Consider the following 15,600-nt stretch of genomic DNA (forward strand, 5'->3'; position numbering starts at 1 on the left):
TCCTGCCTATGCAGGGGGTCGGACTCGATGATCTATTGAGGTCCCTTCCGACCCTAACATCTATGAATCTATGAATCTATAAAGCTGTGTCAGGGGTCCCGCAATGACCTCTGCTAATTCCCTCAGCACTCTGGGGTGGAGATCATCAGGACCTGCTGATCTGAACACATCCAGAGCCACCAGAAGTTCCCCGACTACGTCCTCTCTGACCCTGGGCCTGGCTGTGCCTCCCCTGGGACCATCGGGGATCCTGGTGTGGGGGATGACCTGGTCCCTGCTCAGAAAAATGGAGGAAAAGAAGTTGTTAAATAAGTTAGCTTTGTTGTCTGGTGAGACCACCAGATTTCAAAGCGTGTCCTGCAGAGGGCCCAAGCTGATAAAAGATAAGCTATAACATTTTACAAGCTGTAGGAAGTGTATTGTTTTGAAAATTATCTAAATAAGCATTTAGTCAGCAGACTACTTCTGCTCCAAGTACCACACAAACAATCTGATCACTACCACCTTTGGACTTTCACTTGCCTTCTACTTTGTGTATGTTTAGTGCTTATATTTGTACATCCACTGTCTGATCATGGTTGGTGCACTTCTGCACTCACAAGCAGTCCTTATTGGTTCAGCAACCCTCAATCGCTCATCCCACCCATGGTCTCTTGGGGCCATTGCACTGCTGTCCCAACATGTGATGCATGCAAAAGTTGCCTAAAGCCTCGTTTCTGTGTACTTGAAGAGATATAGGCAGACAAGGTTCTTTGGGTAAATGTGATATCTTTTATTAGACCAACTAAATCGTTGGAAAAATTGTTCTTAGCAAACTTTCAGGCACAAACAGCCTTCTTCAGGCATTGGATAGAGTCTGCTATTGTTTTGGGTATCTCCTGGGTAGAGATACACACACACACACACACACACACATATACAGCAAACTGGTCTCTGTGCTCCTCCTCTACAGTCAAGTTCAGGACTGAAGTAATTAAAGGATCAAACTAAACAACTCTGAAGGTTCCCCCAAGCTTGACATCTCTAGAAGCTGTGTATTTTGTGCAATTAAAAAAATAATAATTATGGAAAGACAGTCACAAGAACAGCAGAGTAAGAAACCCACAATGGCATCTAGTGGAATTAGTGCTGGTCACCAGAGGGCATCAGAGGACAAGCTGATAGCATGAGCCATATCCTAGTTACCCCAGTGCACTTTCAGCGAAGTCAAGGGACCTGAATCTCTTCTCCCATCAGTTCACATTAACAAAATGCCATTGACTGAAAAGAGAATCAAGCCTAAATAGTTTCATGGAGAGGGCCAGATCCTCCATCAGGATAAATGGATTGATTGTTTTCCATGGTGTGTTTTACTGGAAAATTGATTGTTTTCCATGGCTAGTTCTGTTTTGTGGGCTGGGCTGGGTGGAGATCCCCTGCCTGCCATCTTCCTCTTCCTACACCCAATTTGGAATTCAGCTTCTCAAGTGCACAGGGACTGTTAGTGTGTGTGGTTTTTGTATAGCTGTGCCAGATTGCCTCATTCAGCTGAAGCGTAGATTTAAAATCACGTTTATTTCCCACCCTAATCCTGAGAGTAGAGATCATGTGAGATGCATTCACTTTGACCGGTGTTTCATTGACAAAGACAGAGAAATTTCAGCTCAGCAGAAAGACAATGCCCATGAGAATAAGACCACCACAACTTTCTATGCATGCTGGACACATTACATTTAAAGAGGACAGGGCAAGTCAAGTGACCCTCTCCTGTTATCATAGCAGAATAGCAATGTTCATTTATAGATGATGACAGTGGCAAATTTATCCCCCATGTCAGATCCCTGAGGCTATGAGATCACTGACTTTATATAGAGAGCCAATATTCCCATGTAATACTTAGGAGTCTAGTACAAGGGACTTTGCGTTTTATGAGCAGGTTCAGACCAATACCCTAATAATATGTTCTGTTATAGAACATGGTTCCAGATACATAGCAGCTGGTGCTCCAAGCTGACTCATTTTTACCATACTTTCTATTTAGGATCAACGTTTTCTCTTGTTTGGTTTCCCAATTCAGTTTATTCAGGTTGTTTGCTACAGTAGCTGAAATGGAGGTGTGGCTTGCAAGCAGTCCCCCCACCCACAAGCTCAGAGAGCCCTCCCTATTACATAAAATACACTGCAATCCACTAAACCTTCCAACCAAGCCATATCCCATACTCACATGCTACCACCCTCATACAGCGGCCAACATGCCCCTCTTTCAAAGGCCAAGTGGTATAAATGGTTTCTGTAGTACATGCTCCCTGATAGCTGCCAAATTAAGGCTATTTCAGACCAGGAATAGGAAAGCTGCTCAGCGCCTTTCATGGAACACCCATCAATTTTTTAATCAAAGATCTAACACAATCACTGACTGCAGCTATGACAATGTATCACGGGAATGACAGCTGTATCTCAGACAGGCTGGGCTCTCCATTTCAGTGGGCCAGTAGTCTACATGCATTCTTGCACCAAAATTACTCATTTCTTTTTAATTCATTGCTTGTTATTTTAGTTCAGGGCTACAGCTGGACACAGATTGTCTCTTACTGTGATTTAACTCCCCAAAATAACTGCCATTGGGTGCATTTACAAGTGTGCTTTACTGTGGCGTTGACTAATTAGTCTAAACATGCAACTCTATTCGGGTGCAGTATGCTAATTAACTCTACTGTAGGATAATGCTGTCTGGGACAAGTATTATCATATGGTGGAGTAATTTATGCCACCACAACATTTATGCCTGCTGGCTAGCCCCACAATGGAGCACCCTCATACCCCAGTCAGCCTCTCTGCAGCATGTTGAGCAGGGGGAAGCAGCCCTGGGCTGGTAGGCTGATCCCCAGGGCTCCCTGCCAGCTGGGGCTGCTTCTACCTGGCTCAACATACTGCGGTCCTAAACACACATTCAAATGGTGAGCCCAGGAGCAATAGACTCCAGTGCGAATTGTGCCTGAGTTTATTCAGGCTCACTAATTTCATGTGTAGATGTACCCGTTTGGTCCTTAAATCCTCAGCATATCAGTAAAAAAAGAAAGCTCCAAAGCATAGAAAAGCAGGGACCCAAAGAAATAATGTATTCATTGAGAAGAATTTGGACCATTTGAATCCATTCCTCAACTGCCTTAGCAAGTTAGTCCTGCCCTCAGACCCCTAGCAGTAAGTGCCAGTTTTCATACATAATATAGCATTATACATTAGTGTCCACAGCATATTCCATTTGTAGCTCTCAGAACACTTTACAAAAGAAAGCCATATTATTACAGCTGGTCAAAACATTTCCTTTAGGGTGTTGTTCACTGAAAAATTACTGTGTGAAAGCACAACAGTTGTACTGTCTTTGGATATTTTTCTTTTTTTGATTAAACAGAAATAAATGTTTCATTACATTTTGTTTCAAGATGAAACAAGTGCTCTTTTTGCCTGATTTTTTGAAAATGGAAAAAAATGGGCCTTTTATTTCCCCTTTGCCCAGAAACGTTTGGCAACTGTTGATCCTTCCAGATCATGGTGTATGCATGAGAGGTCACCCAGACCTTCAATGCATATGTCTAGAAAGGAGTTTTTGGACGAGTGGAGGCTGCCCAGACCTTCCATTCCCGCATTTAGGCCACTGAGACAGACTGGGTCCTGCGTTTAGGCCAAAGGCCAGACTGGATCCAGACATTTGTTACCTCCATGGCTGTAGTTGTATAAGTGTCTGGGAATTGAACCCAAGGCATCTGTGGGGCAGACAAGGATTACAAGGCAATTTATATATGAAACAAGGAATATGATTTGTACTATTTGAAGTCCTGAGCACCAACTTGTCTAAAATGTGGATGCTTCTACCCAAAAGGAAGGTTTGACATATGTGCAATAGAGCATTTCCAATTTGTAATGCCTTAACTAGTTCCACAAAATTGACAGGGTGATATATTCAGAAGCACCAGCAACCTTTTTTTCAGGTGCCCTGCCATTGAGATAGTGGTCAAGTTGACTAGTATACTTTCATTGTTGAGTAACTTGATACTAGTTGTCTATTATAAGATCTGTTTATGGTAGAAATGTGTTTGGATGAACCTAAAAATGAAGAGGATGCATCTCTTTCTGCCATATGCTGATGGATAATATTGAGAGATTGATAAGGGAATGCTTAATTACATTCCAGTGCTGGAGGGGTTTTGAACTGTGGGACTGTATTCCAAGCTTTCCTTCAATCACAGTTCTAGCAACTTTATGTTGTCTGAAATGTTTTGCTAACTTGTTCACAGTCTCAGACACCTGGGTGCTATTGTTTGTTCATTTCATGTATTTTCATTGAAACCTGTTTTTGTACAGCATTTCAAAATAGGTCAGTTTTTCCAGTTAATAGGTCTTGCTGGGTAGTGATAACCATTTACAATGCAAACATTGTCCAACTCTGGAGGCTTGGTATTCTTAAATTGGGGCTCCAAGGCTGTGGGAGCTGCTGCCTGGATATGACCTGCTGCTACCTGCGACAGCATGCGGCCCCAACGCTGTGCACCTGCCAGACCTGGATGGGGACTGCACAGCAACAGCAGAGGCATCTGCACCTCTGGGCCAGCTGCCAGTGGGCCATGGTTGCACAGTTGGCCTTTGTGTGGCAGTACAACCACGTGTGCCACCACCCTGCTATCTGGGCAACTATCGCCCTGAAGATGTTCTCAGTGTGGTGGCCTGCTTTGAACTGTCAAAGCATGCCCTCCTGGCCCCAAGTGGCTAGGAGGTCAAAATCTCTGATAAACAAGCCCAAATTTACTTTTTAAAATGAGAGCGAGAGATCTCAGTTGGGTAATGTTCTATTGATAGATTTACAATTTTAAAGCAACGTGGAAGCCTACCAGTGTCTCTATCATCATAATAAAATAAATTCTAAATGTCTATATGTTTTGATGTTTGATTTTGGTTTCCTTATCATAGAACAATAAGAGCTCCTCCTGACCCCTTCGCTAACTAGGATGTGGGGACAGCTGCCCCTGCAGCCACAGCTCCTGCCAGCAGGTCTCAATCTGTCTGGCAACTGGGCATACTGGGTGTGTTATCACCAAGAGTTTTCAAAGATAATGACTGTGCAGGCCGGGAGCGGTCCCAGGTTCTCGGGGGGCGCGCGGCGGGCTGTGGCCAGCAGCCCTGGCACGCGGGTCAGGGAATGCAGGCCGGTGGACTAGAATTAGGCACGGATGCTTAGCGGTTGATTAAAGATTATTTTACTTACACCGAAGATGGTCACGGTGCAGGCAGGAAAACTTGCTTGCGTTGCGGTTACAGACAGAAAAGAAGAGAGGCGGACAAGAGTTCCTTCCACGCGAACCTCTAGCCCAATCCGGCTGAAGGCTCTAAACACGCGAGCCCGTCGTGTCAACCGAAGAAAACAACTCGGAGAAGAGCTCTGGATACACTCACACGAAGTTGCTAGGCTCCGTGGAACTTGCGCGCAGGGAAGGGGTTCGTCGAGGGATCGTTTGGCGATGGGGAGAGGCCAGAGGTTGATCAGACCCCTATAGCCTTCTCAAGGTACACGCTGGGTCCGATAGGCTCCGCAGAGCTTAGAGATCTTCACGAAACATGAAGTTCTCCTCCTCCTGATAGTTGTGGAGTCCTCCAACTTGGGCAGAAACCACTCAAGCCTCTTATACGGCTAGCAAGCCAATCGCTAGCCGCCACATGGAAATAATTTAGAACTGGCCAATAGTGGGACACAAATTTGCACGCGGGTGGCGGGAACTCCTTTGCACCGTGCATTTCTCTTTGCAACTAAGAAATGCATCCTGCAAAGAAAGCTCCGAGTAGCGGGAAATAATTTAGCAGTGCCGAAGCGCACACAAACAAAATCACACCCTTGGGTTGTGACAATGACCAGTTGCTCTGCAGTCATATCAGACAACTTTCTCAGCACCCTCAGGTGCATCACATCCAGCTCCATGGACTTGTACATGTCCAAATTTTCTAAATAGTTCCTGGCCTATTCTTTTACCACTGTTGGCTGCTCACATCCCCAAACTGTGCTGCCAAGTACATAGTCTAGGAGCTGACCTTGCCTGTAAAGACAGGTAAAAAAAGACATTCAGTACTTCAGCCTTTTCTGCATAATCTGTCACTAGGTTGCTTTCCCCCTTCAGTAAGGGACCCACACCTTCCCTGATCCCTCTTGTTGCAGACATGTAGAAACCCTTCTTGTTACCCTTCATGTTCCTTGCTAGCTCCAACTCCAACTGAACTTTGGCCTTCCTGATTCCATCCCTGCACGCCCAAGCAATAATCTTATACTCCTCCCTAGTCATTTGTCCAAGTTTTCACTTCTTATAAGCTTCCTTTTTGTGTTTTAGCTCACTGAAGAGTTCCCTGTAAGCTAAACTGGTCTTCTGCCATACTTGCTAATCTTCCTATGCATCAGAATGGTTTGTTCCTGTGCCCTCAGTAAGGTTTCTTTAAAATGCAACCAGCTCTCCTGGACTCCTTTCCCTTTAAGACTGGCCTCGCAGGGGATCCTTCTCATCAGTTCCCTGAGTGAGTCAAAGTCTGCTTTTCTGAAGTCCAGGGTCCTTACTGTGCTTCTCTCCTTCCTTCCTTTCTTCAAAATCCTGAATTTAATCATCTCAGTGTCGCTGCTGCCTAAGTTGCCATCCACTTCTACATTCCCCACCAATTCTTCCCTGTTTGTGAGCAGCAAGTCAAGAAAAGCATGGCCCTTAGCTGTCCTCTCCAACACTTGCACCAGGAAGTTGTCCCCAGCACTCTCCAAAAACTTCCTTGATTGCCTTCCTCCCAGGAGATCTCAGCGTGAATGAAATCCCCCATGAGAACCAGGGTTTGTGACCCAGAAACTTCCACTAGCTGTTTGAAGAAAGCCTCACCCACCTCATCCTCCTGGTCTAGTGGTCTAAAGCAGACACCTGCCATAACATCACCTTTGTTGCTCCCCCCAGAGTCTAACCCAGAGACTTTCAACTGGCCTGTCTCTAGTTTCATACTGGAGCTCTGAGCAATCATACAGCTCTTTTACAAAAAGCACAATTCCTCATCCCCTTCTCCCCTGCCTGTCCTTCCTGAACAGTTTGTACCTATTCAAGACAGTGCTTCAGTCACACAAGCTGTCCCAGCAAGTCTCTGTTATTCCAATCATGTCATAGTCCCCTGACCGTGCGAGGACTTCCAATTCTTCTTACATGTTTCCAAGGCTCTGTGCATTCATGTACAGACACCGGAGGTAACTAGCTGATTGCCCTACTTTCTCAGGAAGAATGAGAAAGCCTCCTCTATTGATCCCTCCTGCTTGTGCTTCCTCCAGGTCAACCGCTTCCCCACTTAGTTCAGGGTTTTGGTCTTCATGCCCCGGCAAACCTCATTTAAAGCCCTCCTTAGTAGGTTAGTGAGTCTGTCTGCTAAGATGTTCTTCCCTCTCTTCATTAGGTGCATCCTGCCTCTTCCTAGCAATCCTTCTTCTTGGAACAGCATCCCAGGGTTGAAGAAGCCAAAGCCTGGCTGGTGACACCATTGGTGAAGCCAGGCATTGATCTGTAGGATGCGTTTACTCCTGCCTGGGCTCTTCCCCTTGACCAGAAGGATCAAGGAGATCACCGCCTGAGCCCCTGTGCCCTTCACCCTTGCACCCAAAGCCCTGTAGTCACTTTTGATCTGCTCAGGGTCACCCCTAACAGTATCATAGGTTCCCACATGGATGAGCACCATGGCGTAGTAGTGAGAGGGCTGGATGACTCTTGGTAATCTCTCTGTGACATCTTAGATCCGGGATCCAGACAAGTAGCAGACCTCCTGAGACAACATGTTAGGCCAGCAGATGGATGCCTCTGTCCCCTGATTATGAACTTAAAATGGCCTTATTATACTCTCTGTAATCACTTGCATAGGAATGCATATATAATTGTTATCACATGCATAATTCTTGCCCTCAGAAAAACTAAGCACAAGTTGAAATTGGAAGCAGCTTGAAAGTTGAAGTAACTGTGGTGCTAACTTTCCTCACTAGGCATGTAGATTTGGGCAGGTCTAAATTGAGCTACAATATTCTTTCTTAATATATTGCTTTATTTCCACCCATTACTTTTTTATAGCCAAGTGAGGCAAAAATTTTAAACAGGTACAGTCAAAGCTCTGCCCAAGCTTGCATTGTTAAAGCTTTCAAGGGAGTGATGTGGCCAGTATCACATCTGACTGCTTTTGGCTCCATCCATAAGCAGAGACATGTAGTTAGCCATGTCAGTCTGAAGTCAAGTAGAAGAAAGCCTAGATTTGCTATTTACAGGGTATAGCTACACGAGACACTTTTCTGTGAATTAGACTAATCTAATGCACAGTAAAGTGCCATTTTCTACTTGAATGCAGCAATTACTGCACAGTAGATTAGTCTTAATTCACTGTTTTCTAGTACCTGTAAACAGAGGTACTAGAAATTGGCTCATTAAAATAATTCACCAAAGTGCACATGTAGATGCTGACCAGGAACAAATTGCTCCCAGTCAGCCTAGGCAGCAGGGGGCCACAGGGAGAGGGGAGAGCTGTCCCAGCTCAGCGGGATGCTGCCTACCAGCCACGTGGAGATTGGGTCCCGCTCTGATTTCTATGTGGCTGGGAGAGCTGTCCCAGCTGCCTCTCAGCCACATGGGAATTGGGCAACGCGCACACACACATACATACACACACACACACACACACAAGCACCCCCCTTTGGTTGCTCTATAAGGTGCAAATCTACCCTGCCTTCTACTTGCCTCTGGCTTCTCAGCCTGAATGAACAGGTACCCATACACAACTAGATCATAACACAAGTCCTGGGCAGCACTTGAACTCATGCCTCTGGAATCATAGCAAGATAGATGCCATAATTGCTCTGACATGATAGCCTTCCCAAAGTCCACAGCCTGTAGAGAAAGTACACCTTTCCTTCGTCCTTCTTGAAGGGCCATGGCTCTATCTCCTGTTCACCAGCAAGGGATGTCATTCTGACTGATATATCAGTGGGAGGAAAGTCTTCCTATGCTTTCTACACTTGCTTAAGCACTTGCATAAGGGCCAGGAATGTTAGGAACCATTTTAGGGTTAATGTAAACTAATTTTCAAAACCATTTTAGGCTTAGTGTAAACTACAGAGCTGCTGGTATAGACACAGCTTCTACCAGAGGAAGGTGGTGGGGGGGGAGGAGAGTTGTCACTATGGCCACACCAGCTTCCCTAAGGGCAGAAGTCCTGCTGACAGAAGCCACCTCCTGCTAGCAGAGCCACGTATCTATGAAAGGATTTGCTGGCATTGCTACATTAGCTGTGGGTGTAATTCTTCCAGACCCCCAGCCAACACAGCTAAGCTAGTCAGACTCTGTACTGTAGGCAAGGCTTTAGACCTCAGTAACCTTTTCAAAAGCATTAAGGAGGGTCTTCTTTATATAACTCCAATTAAAGTATCCTGCCCTGACCAATTAAATTGTAATTGGTAAGAAATAGTGTCCAAAAAATCAAGTGTTTGTATGTAGCTCCCACTAGTGTCCATGTGAAACACTGCTCTGACGCAGGGCAGAACAGAAGGAGATGCCTGACTCAGATGAATGCCAGATTGCAATATTCAGAAGAAACACCTTGGCCGCTTGTACATCATTGCACACTGCTTATACAGTACCTTATTGCATTGGGAACAAGACTCTGGAGAGTCTCAGAGCCTGACTCTTTCCTGCAGTGACCCCTTTTGCAGCCCCTTATACCTGTATGACACAAGAGTGAAATACTACCCTTCTGTTATTACGTTAGTTATTTATAGTACAGAAGCCTTAGTCATGGTCCAGCTCCTTCATTGTGCTAGGCATTGTACAGACACAGGACAAAAAGACAGGTGGTAGCATTTTCCACTCCCCCTGCACTATGTAAGATTCAAAGGAGATGTAGGTCCTTGGAATCCAAGGAAGTGATGTGTATGGATAATATCACCTAGGAACAAACAGAAATGGGGCATTTTATATTTGGTACCAATGCAGATTCCCTTGAGTATTTCCCAGCTCATCAGGAAAAAGAGCTAATGGATTTTATGAGCCCAGGGGGGCTTTTTGTCATGAGGGTGAGGACTGTGGAATAGGCAGAAATGCATTTCTTCAGCACCTGGCTGTAACGCAGAGCAGGGAAATGTGCTAAACACTCATGTCAGAGGCCCGCTGTCTCAATGGAAGATATTTATAGCACTTGCTTCTGAGGAGGATGAAGGTAGTATGGCTGCTAAGAGAGGGAACAAAAAGTGTTACCTAAAAATAAACATCCAAGGTGGATGTTACCTGTTTTATTTCCTTTTTCAGCACTGGATAAATGACATGCATCAAGAGATGCTGGATTATTGGGAGTGTAATAAGCCCGTTTTAAGTTGAGAATGGTTCTGGTTTTTATTCTTCACTAATTTATCTGCAATTATCTGTGTCTTGCAAGACATCTTTCACTTACATAAAAGAGGTACAGGGATGTTACCCTGCCTAGAAGACATAAGGAAGGGTCTATAAATAGCAGTTTTATTATTACAAGATAATGATACACCATTTGTATACCAGCATCTTCCCAAAGATTTCAGAGGACTTTATAAACACTAATAGTTTTTCAAGACTCTTGTAAGGTAAATATTATTATGCGCCCAGTTGGGATTTGAGGAAGCTGAGGCAAAAAGCGATAAAGTGAGTTGCTCACAGTAATATAGGCGCTACCAGCAGGTGAGGTAATTTGTCTTTCTGCAGGACACCTGTAAGTTAAAGTACTTCTTACCTGAGGGCATACCAGTTGCCCATTTTAAAAAGCAAAGAACCCAAGAGAAAATAGTCCTTATCGCAGTTCAGAAGCAAGGTTTGAATGTTAGTACACCTGAGCCCAAAGTAAAATTCTTGTTCTGAACTCCAGGGTTCAATGCAAGTTGGGATGTGAGTACCAGCCCCAAAGCATTTGTTTAATAAGGGGCTGAATTTGCAAATACACCTGTTGAGTACCTCAAAGCTTGGGAGACAGTAGCTTTAAAATGCAATTTGAATCCTCAGCCTGAGAGCATTTAGATCTAAGGCTTTTGTTTTCCTGCCCCCAGTGTAAAGATTTAAAGATCAGACATGGGTTAGATTAGATCCAGGTTTCAATTTATTTAACCCCACAGAAATACATGCACTATACCCTGATATACCATCAAAAAGGCTGGTTGCATCAGGAAATGAAGGAAGGCAGAGCTCTGTACGCTCTCCACTTTGATGCTGGCCCAGAGAAAACCATTTGCCAAGATAAACTTTCCTGCCTTTTTTTCATTTCCACAATGCAGTTTACTTCAGTTAAACAAGAGGCATTCTGGGCACATTTACACAAGACGTTTACCATACAACTGACTTATTAGCTCCACAGTAAAGTCTCAGCATCTACACATGCAGTGCTATTAGGACTGAGTAAATTAATTAACTCTGCCATAGATTAGTACTTGTTAACATTCTGCCACAACGCACATGTAGATGCTGATATATGTGGCTGGGGCATGAGGGTGCTTCAGTGCAGAGGTTGCCTGCCAGCTAGCCCTGCACTGGAGCACCCTCGTGCCCCAGCCAGTCTCTCTGCAGCACATTGAGCTGGGTCGGAGCAGCCCTAGGCTGGCAGGCTGACCCTTCAAACTCTTTGCCAGCTGTCGCTGATCCAACATGGCTCAATGTGCTGCGGTCCCTCGTGCACATGTACACGCAGTACCCAGGAGCAATAAACTCTGGTACAAACGGCGCTGGAGTTTATTCAATTGCATTAACAGCATGTGTAGATGCGCCCTCTGTTCTTCACTCCCAAGCTCCTGCTCAGTTTGAGCTCTGCTGGTGAGAATACTATTTCTATTGCTGATTAGTTCTTATCATCTCTTTTTCCACTAATTGACAAACCTCTATCTGCTACAGAACAGCGGTCACTATGTAATAATGATCAGGGTATCTGGATAGACACAGATTTCATGGTTGTCATTCAGACACACACAAATGGCTCTGTGAGTAAAACAGAGGATTTAGTAAGGCAAAGGACAGGTTTCTGTTCAGGAAGCCAAAACAACTCTAGTACAAAGGATTCACACCAGCAGTTCTGGTGCGTCCCAGCAGAGGGCAATGGTAGACATGCATATGCAAGCAATGCTACATCACGATTACAATACTGTATAAAAGTTCTCTCTTACTTGTCAAATTTTGTTCCCCTACACTGCACGTCCATTAGGCCTAACAAGTGGAATAAATCCCATTTGGAGTCAGATCCAAGCTGAGTCACAAGTCCAGCAGCACATGAATCAGTCCACAGCAAAAACAAGGCAGTTTGTTGCTATACTGAAGAGTTCAAGGGAGGTTAGCTACAAATAAGGAAAGGATACTTGTTTACTTGGAACTACTGTGCAGTACAGAAAATATAGGCTGGAATGGAAGACTGAAAAAGCAGTAGGAAGCGGATCCGCACCCTAAATCCCCGGGGGCAGAGGGAAAGGGGGGAAGGAATCTTTTTGATTCACTCTGAACTTGTAATAATCCTTTTGCAACAGATGGAAAGAGGAACGAGGTTAACATAATAAATATATTCATTAATTATTGGTGAATTCATTTGAGGTGTCCAATATGAGGCCCTTCAGTTCTGATTTTATTCAAAGGTGTAAACACCCATAACTCCAAATCAAATCAGTAGGAGCAGCTGGTTCATGGCATCTCTAATGATTAAGCCCTTCTGGTTTCAGCTTGGGGACTGAAAAATGAAGGCATCCAAAATTAGAGACTGCTTTTGAAAATATTAGCCATATTGTATATCATGTTCACTGAAATGTGGCAAGCTCCCATTAATTATGAAAGCATGCTACAAAGGGATGGAAAAATCAGATCTATTTTAAACAAGGTGGGATGTAAAGAAATGTATACAAACCTCTTTACAGCAATACTAATAAATAATAAGTAAACATGGACAAGAGCAATTGCTGCTTTAATATTGCTTTTATTTGTTGTGCTTACATCAGCAGGCATTGTGGTCGGGAAATAACTGATCAGAGAAGAGAGAAATATGTTGCTAAGCAACACAACACTCTGGATGGGAGACCCACTCCCATGTCATGGGATTGACAGGCTGGATGGGTCCCTGGATTTTAAAAATACAATATTTCTAAAAGGTAGAAGAGGTTGGAAGAGTTAATATCTGCAAATGAAGAGGCACGGGACAACAGCCAAGAAAGGTTAGTAAATAGGAGAGTGGAGATGAGTAGCTGTTGACTGGTGAGGAGAGTGTGTGAAGATGGAGAAAGGAAGTAATAAATAATGGAGAGAGACAAGAGGAAGCCAAGACAGGAGTGAAACAAACTCTGGCAACAAATGCTGGATATTAGAAAATACAGTGAGCCAAACTTATTTGGATCAAATTTCACCAGAACACGAAAGGATTTGGACCTAGCATCTAAATGCAGACCCAAGTTAGCTGGCTAGAGGAAAGGAATTTAAGAGGAGGAAGGTCCTTAAAAAGAAATAGAAATATTCAATATATAGGGTGGCTTTCAAGAATACCAATATTGGCACAGTCCTCTCTATACAGGGAACCATTCACAGCTCAGATTGGTTATTGTGCATTCTCAGACTGGTGACCCTAGACCTAAGATACAGCAGCAATGGACAGGTAGTTGGGTGGCCTTGCATGTAAAACACTAGATAGGAGTTAGGATACCTGATTCCAGTTTCTGGCCCTTAACAAGCTTTCCTAGTGAAGTCAACATCGGTTGGGGTTTTGAAAGGACCCCCAAGGCACCCAAATTATATTGAAGTTCAGTGGAAACTGGGCGCTTAAACCTGATGAAAATAATTTTTTCAGCTACTCCAGCGATTACTCAGGGATAGGTCATGCTTTGTCCACCCCCCACAGATAGCCATACTTAACACTGTAACACATAGCCACAGGCTCAGACAATAAATTAGGCTCAGACAGTAAATTAGGACACATCTTGGTAAGCATTTGCAGCACAAGTGTTTCTGAAAAACTGGCCATGTTAAACAGGCATTGGAGCAGACCTTTGAAGTCAGTACTAAAAGTCCCATTGCCTTCAGTCAGTACTGAATTGGTCTTTCCCTGAGCACAGTTTAACACAGTCCCTGCACAGCAGAGCTGGCTTTTTCCTGGATACAAAAACACCCACACAAGTAACAAATTGATGGCAAGATCCCTTGGAGTTGAGCTGCTTTGCTAATTAATCCAGCTCTCCCACTAAGGTTAGAAGTTTAAAATAAAAACAAAACCAAAAAAATCCCCTGAGCACTCAAGTGCCAGGAGTCTATTCTGCGTCTGTGAGGGGAGGCAAGAGATTTACAAGCAGTACATTTTTCCAAATCTCTCGCTGAAGCTTCTTTAATCCCCAGCATTCCACTTTATCAGAGCAAGCCTGTTGGGTTCAGGATCTGTTTCCAATTGGTCGATAGCAACAGGGAAATCTCTAAACCTTCTTTTGATCCAGACATAAATCATAAAGGATCCAGATCTCAAACAATGGCCCTCTGCTCTCAAAAGCTTATCCTCTGCAAATGAAAAAGATGTGCAGGGAGAGAGTGGGACTGTGCTACAAGCAGTATTTGGGAACACTAGAAAAAGGTAGTTAGCCACATTAGTCTGAAGTCAGGCAGGAGGCAGGATGGAAATGAACCTGATAGACTAACTGAATCAGAGATTGTAATGCATCTATGGGTGCCAGAATGGTTCCTGAGCCACTCCCTGCTCACTTCCCTTGTTCCTCTAGGGTCTTCCCCCCCCGTGATCTTTCCTGCCATGCCTTGATGTAATGAATTGACTAGGGGAGGCTGCTTTGAGGACAAAGAGGACTTTGGTAGTAGTAGACCCTTGTCTAGACTGTGGCCCTCTTGGCCTCGTCCCACTTTTAGTCTGGCAGAGCCTTTCAGCTTGGCACCCCCTGCCCAGGACTGCAAACTCTTGGCTCAGCTTTGGTCATGCCTGTGGCCTCCCCTGGCCCTGATGGGTCCGCTATACAGGCCTCTGCGATCACAGGTCTCACCTACATGAGTTCTGAGTCTGCTCCCCCACTCAGTCCTTGGTGAGCTCTGCCCCTTACAGGTTCAGGGCTTATGCCTCAGTCTCTGTCTTTCATCATCTGAAAACTGTGCATAGAGTTTGGGGCATCCCCAGGCACCCCTATCAGTGGTCTCCACCTCCCCTATAGCCACAATCCAGTCCACTGGGAACAAAAAGAGAAAGGGAACCTAAATCATGTGAGTCTGCTTCAACTCAAAGAAAATGCTCCATCTGGGGTCAGCCTTACCCGACAGTGGTGCTTGTGAAAACAGAAACCAAAGAGGTTTGGACTACTTATCTTGCTTTCAGTACGGACTTTGAGGTTTCTTCCACCCAGGCTGCCACTCTGAGTCTTTTGTCTGCAGTCTCAAGTCCTGCCCCAGGGCTCTTCCATCAGGAACTTGGTCCCCATAGCTCCTATGGCCAGACCGACCCTCTGGCTTGAGGCTTAGGTTTATAAAGTCTTCCCTGACCCTTCACTTCCACCACAGGTCCATTAGGCACCAGGTAGCCATTTTGTTTCAGGCTTCTCTGACTGTTAACTTGACCTCAGAA

The sequence above is a fragment of the Alligator sinensis genome, unplaced genomic scaffold, assembly GCF_000455745.1.
Source record: "Alligator sinensis unplaced genomic scaffold, ASM45574v1 scaffold160_2, whole genome shotgun sequence".
NCBI classification, from domain to species: domain Eukaryota; kingdom Metazoa; phylum Chordata; order Crocodylia; family Alligatoridae; genus Alligator; species Alligator sinensis.